This window comes from Canis lupus, chromosome 2, assembly GCF_003254725.2.
Source record: "Canis lupus dingo isolate Sandy chromosome 2, ASM325472v2, whole genome shotgun sequence".
NCBI classification, from domain to species: Eukaryota; Metazoa; Chordata; class Mammalia; order Carnivora; family Canidae; genus Canis; species Canis lupus.
Window position 1 is genome coordinate 8117319 of NC_064244.1, and position 10631 is coordinate 8127949.

Sequence of the window (10631 nt, forward strand, 5' to 3'; positions counted from 1 at the left end):
ATATTATATGAATTATATCTCAATAAAACTGTTGTTTTTTTTTTTAAAGAAAGAAGAAAAAAAAAACATTCCCTGAAGCCATGCTCTTCCTTATTTATCAGGGCTCACCATCTTCAGTGTGTGTCCTCACCTCTGCCCGCCCTCAATTCCCAGAGACCTCATTCTTCCAACAGAGACCCCAGTAAACCCCATTTACTGTCCTCCAGTAAAATGTTCAGGATAACTTCACCCAGTCTGGACTTTTTCTTTGAAATATATATAATACAATTTGTAATATATATCATTTTAAATTATATATTATAAATTATAAATTTCAAACTTCTTAAATTAAAATTTCCAAAGATATATCCTGATCATTTACTCCAGGGGTCAGCGAACTAAGATCCACAGGCCCAATCTAACCTTCAGTGTATTTTTGTTTTTGCCCTGCCCTGTAGTTTAGAACAGTTTTTACATTTTCAAAGAGTTGTTTAAAAAAAAAAAAAGAGTATGTGACCAAAAACCAAATGTGGGCTGCAAAATCCAATATATTTATTTACTATCTGAACCTTTATAAAACAAATATGATGACTCTTGGATCTATATAATTTTATTCTGATTCATTGAGTGAAAAAGGCAAGCATGCAGGGTGGAGGGTGATTAGAAGACAAGAAGAAAAGTTATATCCTTTTTTTAAACATCATTGTTCATAATAAGAAGAGCAGACTGTGGAAGCCAGCTTGTACAGATACGTGAGAGCTAATTATTAAATTTTCATGAGTTCTGTGAGCCAGTTGATGGCATGGTGACGTTGACTATAGTAAAACTAATTACAATTTTCCCTCTTCCAGAGACCCAGCACACTTTTAAATGAAACCTTCTGAAAATCTTATCCCCTCTATACTTTCAGAAAAGAGAGGGTAAAGAAGAGGCTCTGAACCTACTTTCTGGTCCATTGGGAATTTGTCTGTAGGATATCATGGTACAAAACTAGAAGTGGAATAGATAGGGAAGTACATAGGGCAATGTTTGGGGTCCTCGAAAGAAACCTTAGAGTTTCACAATGACTATCTCTGATCCTCCTGCCCCCCGCCCCTGCTATTCTGGGACACTCAGATACTCATGCATCTGCCAGAAGAATCTCCAGGCCCAAGTCTCTGGAAGCTGCTGTGAGGTTAAAGACCCAGCCACTGCCAAGACTGCAGTAGGTAAAAACAAGCTCCTGGCATTAACCCAGGCAATGGATTGCTAAGAGAGTCTATTCTGTGGTTCTTACCACAAAAAAGAAATGGTAGTTATGTGACATGATGAAGATGGTATACTCTGTACATCTGAAACTTACACAATGTTACGTCCATTACATCTCAATAAAGCTGGGGGTAGATGGGGAGGCAAAGGGAAGGGAAGATTTCCTGATCACCACTAGAGGGTGGGCATTTACCACTTTGCATAACCGTACTTGAACGACCAGAAGGCTGAGGTTTTATCAGCAAATGAAGCCAAAAGGAAGGAGGGGAACACTGCAGAACAGAGGGAAGGAGGACGAAGTAAAGAGAAAAGGATAAATGTTTTGTGTCTTCTACAAGGTACATCTACATCTGGTGATGAGAAGGACACAGGTGCAATTGAGAAAACTGGCATCAGAATTCTCAGAGTTTTCAACAAAGCCCCCTCATCTTATGTAGAATGGGGTCACAGCAGAGGTCTCAGTGTGGGAAACTAGAACATCCTAACTCCCCACATCAGCACTGATATTTGCCTTACACAAATCTTAATTCTCAATGATGTCTACATACTTAATGTTGATATGCATTTTATTTATTTATGCTGTTAATTTAACATGATTTTACAAACTTATTTTCAAGAGTTTGTAAATAACAAAATACACGGTTGACCCCTGGACAATGTGGGTTTGAACTCTTGGGTCCCCTTATACACGGATTTTGTACAGTACAGTATACTGTAAGTGTATTTTCTCTTCCTTATAATTTCCTTAAGAACATTTTCTTTTCTCTAGCTTCCTTTATTATAAGAATACAGTATATAATACATATAACATAAAACATATATATTAATTGGCTTTATGTTATCGATATGGCTTCCATCGATCAGCAGGCTATTAGTTAAGTTTCGGGGGAGTCAAAAGTTATAGGCAGATATTTGATGCCTGGGGACTGGCACCCCTGACCCCACATTGTTCTGTTGAACAAATCTGTATGGAGTCAAGAGAGAGACTCCTTACAAAAATGCCAACTTAGATCTCCATGGTGTAATATGAAGAAATAAGGATTTTGGTAATTAAAAATTAATACTCATTTTCCCATGTAAAAAATCAAACATAGTATCATTTCTTAACACTCTACAATGAATTAAATAGGCTTTTCCCAAGGCATCTGGGAACCTAAATTCCACATCTAGCAACATTTCTATGAGAAGAATATTTCTAAACAATCTATTTACAAAAACCATTCAGAACAAAATGTGTTTGTAAACGAGGTAAAAAATTATGTGTATACTAGTTGTTTGAAAAGCTAAAAGTCACTCCCTATTTTCATTGTGATGATAGTTTGAGTTTCTATCCTTCAGTTCGAACCACCACCACCACCACCCCCAACCCTGGCAACACACACACACACACACACACACACACACACACACATACACAGTCTCCCCTAAAGAGTTGCTTTGGCTGCATCTTTTATAGTTATAAGAAAATGGATTTCTCACGGCTATAGTTCAAGTTGTTGGCTCCATTTTTGCTGCTGTGGTAACTTTTCCTGGCTCCAGAAAGGCAACTCTAAACTAATGTAAATTGGACAAGGTCACAGAGAGTGCTAAGAACAGAACTGGTAACCTACAAGCACTAAACCCAAGGCTCTCTTTCTATTTCTAGAGCAAAAAATGGGCACAACACAACATTTTTCTCTGTTAAAGTAAAACAATTATGAGCACTTAGGACCAAAAATACTGCCTGTTAAGTCAACTTCACAAGTTGCCCTGAGCTCAAGACTACTCTGAGCTAGGAGGGATTACAAGTTGCAGAGTTTAGTATGGTAATTTTGCAGAAATATAATAGTGTACCCAACTTTAACATATAGGTGTTATATCCGCTCACAGTATCCTGTGAACTGTGAACCCATAAAAACATCCCATCAGTTCAGTCAACAGTGCATTAAACGGGTACAGACTATTATTAAGCAATTAAGGAGTGTTATTTAGCACAGGCTGTTCCCAGCCCTGGGGATAGCTTTACAGGGATCATTTTATTTAATTATTATTTTTTCACATAATGTCCCATTGGTTAATTGATAGGGCTTCATAATTCCTCCTCAGGAGGACAACCAATAAGAATAGTGATGTTAAAACAAGCAAGAAGAAAACCCAGTAGCAAGAGACAAGAAAAGGAAAAGCAGTGAAAATGCAACCTGGGTGGTCAACTGATGATCTACAAAGTCCCTCTCTGTTCCTGCTCATGTTCTTAATCCTGACTTCAGTAAGTGAATCCATTAAGAAATAATGTTCCAGAAACAGCTCTGTTTTCCAATTTAGCCCTGACCTCCACTCTTGACTCCTGGAATGCCACGTTCCCCAGCCTCCCATAGACAATGCCATTTAAGAAATACAGTGTGGGGATCCCTGGGTAGCTCAGCGGTTTAGCGCCTGCCTTTGTCCCAGGATCGAGTCCCACATCAGGCTCCCGGCATGGAGCCTGCTTCTCCCTCCTCCTGTGTCTCTGCCTCTCTCTCTCTCATAAATAAATAAATAAATAAATAAATAAATAAATAAATAAATAAATAAATCTTTAAAAAAAAGAAAGAAAGAAATACAGTGTGATCCCTTAGGGGAAGAAGACCCTTGCCCCATTTAGAAAGGACTTTCATGGACATCATGATAAAATGTGATACTGTCGCCCTAAGGATGGACCTTACAGCAGCAACCTTCCAGAAGCCCCAGGTCAAAAGGTATTTCATGGAAATGATTAGGCCATATCTTAGAGAGATAACTGCATTTTATGTCCTAATTATTTCTAGCAGCAGATGTAAACAACCATTGGGATTCCTTCAAGGTCATTTCCAAATATAACAGCTAAAGATCCTGGCAAAATTCTGCCCCTGACCACAATCCTGGTCAAAGGAGAGACTAAAAGGCCAAGAGACCATAGATGACACCATAAGAATAATGTCTTACACTAATTAAGCATGTACTATATGCCAGGTGCACAGAGAAACACAAATCATACTTGGATAGGATATACAGTATTTATAGTCACAAGAGCTAAAAGGGAAATTAGAACAAGAGAGAGGGATTTGGAAGTTAGAGGGGTGTAATCTTAAATAGGGTAGCCAAGAGAAGCCTTACTGAGAAGAGGAATTTAAGAAAAAATTTGAAGGGGAGCATGGGTGGCTCAGTCTGTTAAGCAACTGACTCTTGATTTCGGCTCAGGTCATGATCTTGGGGTTGTGAGGTCAAGCCCCAGGAAAGGCTCCCTGCTGAGGTGAAGCCTGCTTAAAGATTCTCGCTCTCCTCTCCCTCTGCCACCCTGTCAGCCACCCCCCCCTCCACGCCACCCATGTGCTCTGGTGCCCCTGTGGTGCTCTCTTTCTCTCAAAAAAAAAAAAATTGAAGGGAGTGAAAGAGTGCCAAGCAGGTGTTTAGGGGAGGGCATTCCAAAGGGTAGAACAAGTTCAAAGTTGCTTAAGAGAGAGCATATGTGTTACCTTGTAGGAACAGGAAGACCGGAAGGACATCGAACAGTATGGCAGAAACATAGTGATTGTGGAGAAGCAGGAGAAATCAGGAGTGCTAGATGGGGCTGGATTATATTCTTTACTCTGAAAGAAATAGGAAGGTGTAATGAAATGTAAGGGTAAGATGGGAGGATGTAAAATGTAAGCAGAGGAGTAGTGTGACCTGACTTTGGTGTTGGTAATATTGCTCTGGCTATGTGGGGAACCTAGAATTTGGGGTGGGGCAAGAACAGAAGCAGAGAAAGTGAGGAGCCACTGCAGTAATCCAGGTGAGAAATCATAGAGGCTTGTCTAGGCAGGAAGCAAGGCAGGTGGTGAGGACTGGTCAGATTTCGAATGTATCTTGAAGGGACAGCTGCAAGATTTGTGAATGCACTAAATGCTGGCTGGGAAAGAAAGAGGAGTCAAAGATGACTCCAGAGTTTTTGGCCCAAGCTGCCAGGAAAATGGATCTGTTATCTGCTGAAAGAAGGAGTGATGGAGAGAAGTAGGCTCAGGGAAGGGGCATTTCAGGGTCCCACCTATCTAGAAAGAGATATGCAAAGAGAACAGTATTCTACATTTAGAATCCTTACAAGGACATGGCTCTCATATTAAGAATTCCAGTTCTAGGGCAGCCCGGGTCGCTCAACGGTTTGGTGCCACCTTCGGCCCAGGGCGTGATCCTGGAGACCTGGGATCGAGTCCCACGTCGGGCTCCAGGCCTGCTTCTCTCCCTCTGCCTGTGTCTCTGCCTCTCCTCTCTCTCTCTGTGTCTCTCAAGAATAAATAAATAAATAAATAAATAAATAAATAAATAAATAAATCTAAAAAAAGGAAAAAGATGTCTACCCAAGGGACATCTCCCTCCTTCACTCTGTCATTATATACTCACTACTCACTCCTTCATTCATTCCTTTTTTCAACAAATGTTTACTAAGTGTTTATTGTATGCCAAACAGTGTGCTTTGTCTAGGACATGCAGCAAGTAAGAAACACTTGTTCCTTTTCTTATGAAGCTTACAACCTAAAGCAGAAGCAGTAAACAGATCATTATGCAAACATTCATACCTATTTACAAAACAAAACAAAAATTTGCTAATAAATAAAGATGTTGAGAATTTAAGTATTTGCCCATGGTTGCAGAGCTGATGAGAGACAGTGTAATAAAGTAAATGCAAGTTGTCTCTCTCGGGAGCCCACACCCTTATGTTAATGGAGTGATAAAACACCAACCAGTGCCATTCAGTGGGGACAGAACACAACAGCCAAGGAGAATCAGAGCTCGATTCACGAAGTCCTGCACAATGGCTGTAATGGACTGTCACAGAACCTTTTCCAGGCTAGAGTGCCCTCCTCTATAAGACAATCAATGTAAAGACCAAATGATTTCCAAAGCCCCTTCTGGCTCTGAAACTATGATCCTGTGATGTTCAGTGGTATCAAAATGTAGAAAAGTATATGTGGGAAGCACCCAATCCAAACTTCACTTACACCACAGTTCTGCCTGGATTGAGACCTGTGTGTGAGGCTGGAAGTCATGGACCTGGACCCCTGACCAAGTCCTTCACTGCTCCTGGAAAAGCAGCAGGAACAGAGAGAGGAGGAGGTTAGCAGGTGGGACCCCCTCTCAGACTTGGGACAGAAGAGAGGATGCGAGCTGGAAAGAGGAAAGAGGAAATCCAAAGATAGCAGATCCATTAAACTGCCCCTGTGCTTCGGTGCCCCGAGGGCGTGACTCCTTGTCAAGCCTACAATGGACACTATATTGGGACTCTTCTGCATGTGAATGTGATCCTGGGAGATTTACATCCTTCACCTTTCTAGGCCCCAGCTTTCTCACCTGCAAAAACAAAGCTAGATAATTTCTAAACTCAGTAATTAATGACCTCACACTCCTATAACCTCAGCATTAAGGTTAACCCTAACTACATTCCCAAAATAAAGTCCTGCCCTCTAGAATGGACTCCTTGTCAAATCTGCAAGAGTCATTGAAAGAGTCATTTGATCTAACAGTGCAATTATAATAATAATTCACGTCAAATATCCACAACAAAAGAAACAGTTCAGTGTTTGGTTAAAGAATCTTAACATTTAGCTACCTTTTAAAGTATTCATTTATATTCATGTCTAAAATACAGTTCTTAATCACCGTACATTGTCCACAATCACAATAGTCTTCCTAGAACTTTGATAATATCCCAAAACATCTTCAAAATACCTAATAATGGAAAATATGGGTATTTTCTATTTATTAATTACAAATTGGTTGTCAGTGTTGGTATACTAAATTAATGACATAAACCACGGATTACAATGTCTAAAAATAACATACTCTACATTAACATATTCTGATTTTTTAAAAAAGATGGTTTATTTATTCATGAGAGACACAGAGAGAGTGGCAGAGACACAGGCAGGGGGAGAAACAGGCTCCTCAAGGATAGTCCAAAGCAGAACTCGGTCCCAGGACCCACCCTGGGCTGAAGGCAGATGCTCAACCTCTGAGCTACCCTGGTGTCCCGACATATTTTGTTTTTAAATGTCTAATTAAATCATTTAAGTAAAATAATCTTGTTTCATAAGTAGAGAAAATGGGGTTTATAAAAATTCTGGAACTCCATAGCACTACAAAGGTTCCAATAACTAAATCCAGGATTATTGCCTATAAACTCTTGACTCAAATTGCCAAATTATTATTACTGTTGACAAATACTGGTTTTAAAAAGAGTAACTCTGTTGCACACATAATGAAAAAATATGAAGTTTTAGTCTCCTGGTAAAAGTAATAAAATTAAATTAATGGAGATAAAACCCTTATCACTCACCTGGGAATTTATCACCTTCTACCTGTGTAATGAGTTCAATTACTTTAGCCCAAGGAGACTCTGCATACGTGTTTAATCTTCATTGGTAAAATCTATATATAAACATTTTAATCAAATTTAAATTAAATATGGCTAAAATACAGGAGTAGAAATGTGCATATTAAGTAGCAAAATATTATAAGACATTTGAAGGAATTATTTTGGTAATTATAAAGTATGCCTTCATCAATCTGTTCTAGACACATCCAAATCACCAACATATCCACACAAACATGGCAGCATGGCCTCCATATGGTAATTAACCGAGGTTTTGCTCTAAAAAACTTATAATCCAAATATCTACAGAGATGCATGTATTTCAGAGAGAGAACACTGAGTTGGGTCCTGCTAATTTCCATTGGGTTAAAGTAGAAAACACATAGGTTCACTTTCCAAGGCTTCAGTTACCCCCACAAAACCTTTGACCTTTTACTACTGGTCAAAAGGTCAGTAGTAGGGGCACCTGGGTGGCTCAGTGGTTGAGCATCTGCCTTCACGTCAGGGCGTGATCCCAGAGTCCTGGAATCAAGTCCCGCATCAGGCTCCCCACAGGGAGCCTGCTTCTCCCCCAGCCTATGTCTGCCTCTCTTTTTGTGTCTCTCATGAATAAATAAATTTTAAAAAATATTTTTTAAAAGACACTTTTCACTATGCATAATTTATCTCTTCATCCATTCACTTAACAGACTTTGGTGATGACCTACTATGTGGCTGGCACAGTGTTGGCCTCTGAGCGTCAAACGTGAAAGATATAGTGACCCTGCCTTCAGGGAGGATGAAACCTAGCAGATCCTGATCTCCAGTTCCTGAGCCGAGAGTGAGTCGCTGTGGTGAAAACCAGGTAGCACCTGCCCTTCCCTGTAGGACATGTATTTTTCCCATCTTCTTTCCTGACCACTGATCTTACAGACCGTGAGCTCTCTGAGTCCTGGAACCACAGTCAGTTGTTTCTGTCGCCCTGGCATCTAACCCAATGCCTGGCACATACTGAGCCCCATAAAATGTTTTTGCATGAATAAATGAATGAATCTGAGTAAATGAAATTGGGAAATCGGGATGCATCGTGAATGATTTTTTAAAAGCTGAGATTTAATCAACCATCTCCTTCTTCCTCCAAAGTCGATCTGCCCTAGGTACCAGAAGCTGGATACCGGTTTCCTGGGCACAGACACTCCTACTCTGGAAGAAGATGCCTTCGTTGCCTTCCCGGAATAATCGCTGCACGTTTCGCATAAAATTCCCTGAGATCCCCCCCAGGTGAGAAGGGGGGTGGCGAGCCGGCCCTCGGCGCCCCCCCCCCCCGCCCCCCGCGCCCTCTGCGGGGCTCTGCTCCGTGGCAGGCGCGCGGCTTCCGTGAACTTTTCTTCCCATTAGAAGTTGGGTAGGTTAAAGGATAGAAGCTCCTCCGGGAGCCCGGTTAGCGAAGAGAGAGCCCAAAAGAGCTGAACGTGCCCCGGGAACGAGCGAGCTGCACGCTCGGGTGTCGGGCAGCCCGGCTGCGGCGGGAAGAGCCTGCGGAGCTGGGGGGCGGCGGCGGGCCCGGGGCCTGGGGGAGCAGCCGGGGGCCAGCCTGCTGCAGGCGCGCTCGCCCTCCGAGGAGCCGCGCAAGGACGGGCGCCGCCACCCGGGGCCCCCGAGGCGCGCAAGGCCACTGCCGCGACCTGAAGCTGCACCCCCGCCTCCTCCCTCGACCCGGGGCTCGTCCGTCGGGGCCGGAGCGTCGCGCAAGACCTCAGACCTCGTCTCCCCGAGCGCCGGGTCCGGACTCGCCGGCGCCCCCGCCCTCCAGCGTCGCCGCCTCGCGCCGCTGCTCGCTCCTCCTGCGCGGTCGTCCGGCGTCCGGGAGCGCGACGGCCTGGGCGCAGCCCCGGGGAGAAGCCACGCGAGGTCCGCGTCGCGCTGTCGGCGACCTCTGACAACCCCCGGCTCGCCGCTGGGGGGGGGGGGGCGCCAAGGTCACCAGAGGAGGTCGTGACTACCTCCACCTGCACGCTCCCCGCCCACCCCCCTCGAGAGCTCCCGGGTCGGGCTCCGTTCGCGTCCCGGGGCCCCGCTGGGGTCTCCCCCTCTGGCACCCCTCGCCCGGTCGGAGACCCTCCCTGCCTTTACCCCCCCGGGGCGCTCGCCCCCTCGGGCAACGCTCACTTTCCCTCCCGGGCGAGACTGCCTCGTAAGTGTGCCCTCCGCATCCTCGGAGAACGAGGGGAGGAGAAGTGCCTCCCACTCGCTCCAGGGAGCGGCGGGGAAACCGACGCAAACTTCTGCTGCACTTACTTCGGGCCGAGCCTGCCGCCCCCTCGCCTCGCCTCTCTCTCGCGCGCGCAGCTGCTCCGCGGCGACCCGGGGCCACCGCGCTCGCATTCCCCGCACCAGCGCAGCTGCGAAATGCGCAGGGCTGGGGGTCTCTCCCGGGCGACGGCGCCGGGGCCGGAGTCCCGGGGCGGAGGTGCGGCCGCCGCGCCCCGCGGCGAGCTGTGCAGCGGCCGCCTCCAGCAGCCCGGGGAGGCTGCGCACGGCGCCGCGCGCCCGCTCCTCCGCCGGGTCGTTTCGGTCCGAGTTGCAGTTTCAGGGCATGCCAGGACTGCAGCACCCTCTCCGGCCTCCCCCGGAAACGACTTTCAATTCACCTGGAGGCTCGCGATGCTCCCCCGCGGGCGGGCAGCGTGACAGCGGGTGCAGAGGAGAGGGAGGAGCGCGGGAGCGGCGCCTGCCCGAGTGCGCCTCCAGCTTCCTAGGCGAGGAGCGCGCAACCCTCTCCAGCCGCTCTCCTCGGGACTGCAGTCCTGACGTCACCCCAACCCCCCCCCCCCCCGCGGAGGAGCGGCTCGGAGGGTGGGGTGCGGGAGCGAGGACGCGAGAGTGTGAGCGGGAGTGTGAGCGCGTGTGTGTGCACGCGCGCGTGTGCCTCGCGAGGCTGGGGAACTGGTCGGAACCGCAGCTGGATCTGCGACCAGCCAGAAGCCGAGCTCCCTGCAAACAGGCGCCGAGGGGCTGCCGCGAACAGCCGGGGGCGCTCGCTTCCAGGTTGGGGCGAGGATGCTACCCTCCTCGAGTTTGG

At 45.9% G+C, this 10631-nt stretch overlaps 1 long non-coding RNA gene across 2 annotated transcripts in view; it reads right to left on the reverse strand.

Annotated features, from left to right (window-relative positions):
* Nucleotides 1-10370, reverse strand: part of LOC125753416 (uncharacterized) — a 132342-nt gene extending 121972 nt beyond the window's left edge. For both annotated transcript variants that reach the window (XR_007405186.1, XR_007405185.1), the window contains exon 1: nucleotides 9848-10370. This is a non-coding gene — a long non-coding RNA (uncharacterized LOC125753416). The remainder of the gene's footprint in view (nucleotides 1-9847) is intronic.
* Nucleotides 10371-10631: the final 261 nt, after the last annotated feature.